The sequence below is a fragment of the Limulus polyphemus genome, unplaced genomic scaffold (assembly GCF_000517525.1).
Source record: "Limulus polyphemus unplaced genomic scaffold, Limulus_polyphemus-2.1.2 Scaffold278, whole genome shotgun sequence".
NCBI lineage: Eukaryota > Metazoa > Arthropoda > Merostomata > Xiphosura > Limulidae > Limulus > Limulus polyphemus.
The window spans coordinates 742,174-743,920 of NW_013665888.1; positions in this window are offsets into that span (position 1 = coordinate 742,174).

Genomic DNA, 1,747 nt, shown 5'->3' on the forward strand with positions numbered 1-1,747 from the left:
TGTGCCAAGGTGGGTATTGGTATTGTGTTTAGTGTGCCAAGGTGGGTATTGGTATTGTGTTTAGTGTGCCAGGATATAGATAATTAAATCCTAGGTAGGTATTGTGGTTGGTATGCCAGGATACAGATCGTTAAATCCAAGGTGGGTATTGTGGTTGGTGTGCCATATTTCTCTAAAAAAAGCACATTAAGTAAACAGTAAAGAATGCATTAAAACCCCGGCTTGTTTTAAGTAAATCTTTTTCCATTTATTTATGACACAAAAATATACTTAAGTCGATTATCCCCTGGCGTCATACAGCCTAACTATCTCGTGTTTTTTTGTTTTTTGTTTTAGTTTAGTGATAATATTAATATATTCGAAAGTGATGAAATTTCACAGCTTATTTGTGTATCAAATCTATAGCTGAAGTCTTAATAACACAAATGGCGTTTCTCTGGTGTCTTAATTTGGTACTAGAAGAAAAAAAAAAGTTTCAGAAATATGAATATCTTTTTTTCGCTACTTATACCATTGGATAGAATTGGATAAAACATGTTTTATTTCTCTTATTTAAAGAAGTGATTTACAAGTTATCGGGCCCCGACATGGCCAGGTGGTTCGGGCGCTCGACTCGCAATCTGAGGGTCGCTGGTTCGAATCCCCGTCACATCAAACATGCTCGCCCTTTCAGCCGTGGGTACGTTATAATGTGACTGTCAATCCCACTATTTGTTGGTAAAAAGAGTAGCCCAAGAGTTGGCGGTGGGTGGTGATGACTAGCTGCCTTCCCTCTAGTCTTACACTGTTAAATTAGGGACGGCTAGCGCAGATAGCCCTCGTGTAAGTTTTGCGCAAAATTCATAACAAACCAAACAAATTATTGGATTTTTTTGTGGGCTAGCAATCGATAATAGTCATGCAGTAGTGGAAGTAAAAAAGAAAAAAAGTATCGACCATGCGACAGATTCAGAAGGCTTGATGCAGACAAGACTATACGAAACTGAGCCTAACTGTATATACTCTTGTCAGTATAAAAGATAAACTTCTTGGAAGGTGATTTTCCTCGTGAGGTAATCTTGAAAACACTTGATGGTATACTACTGTGTGGAGACTTCGTCAAGGCTTCATTATGTATTGCCTGTTTACCTACCCTTGCGATAACTCGTGAAAGGTGACGTCATGAATATTTTATGTCGATCTTTATAGAAAACTACTCAATGTTGATTTCTCTCCAATAAGACTACAAATCGAATACAGACGACCAACTTTAGCCTCGTTGGGTGTGGCTCGTTCTTATCTATATTTTACATCCTGTAAACTGGGAATAAATGTTATCAGAGTGAAAATGTTCTTTGTAAACGGTAATTAGAAACAGATTAAACGTGTGTTATTAAACACTATTTGAAAGAAAACCTACAGCCAACCAGTAAATAATTTAGCTTAATATAATCAAGTTAACTTTATACGTAGTATACATGCACACGTGAAGTTACATCTAATTTACTTTATGATGTTGCTATTCTCAGCAATTCAACGTGTTTTTTGTAATAATTACTAGCTATGTCAAGATGTTTGAAAGGCCGTACTCATTGTAATAATTACTAGCTATATTAAGATGTTTCAAAGGCCGTACTCCTTGTAACAATTACTAGCTATGTCAAGATGTTTACAAAGGCCGTACTCCTTGTAATAATTACTAGCTATGTCAAGATGTTTACAAAGGCCGTACTACCTTAGTAATTAATTACTAGTACTAATGTTACAA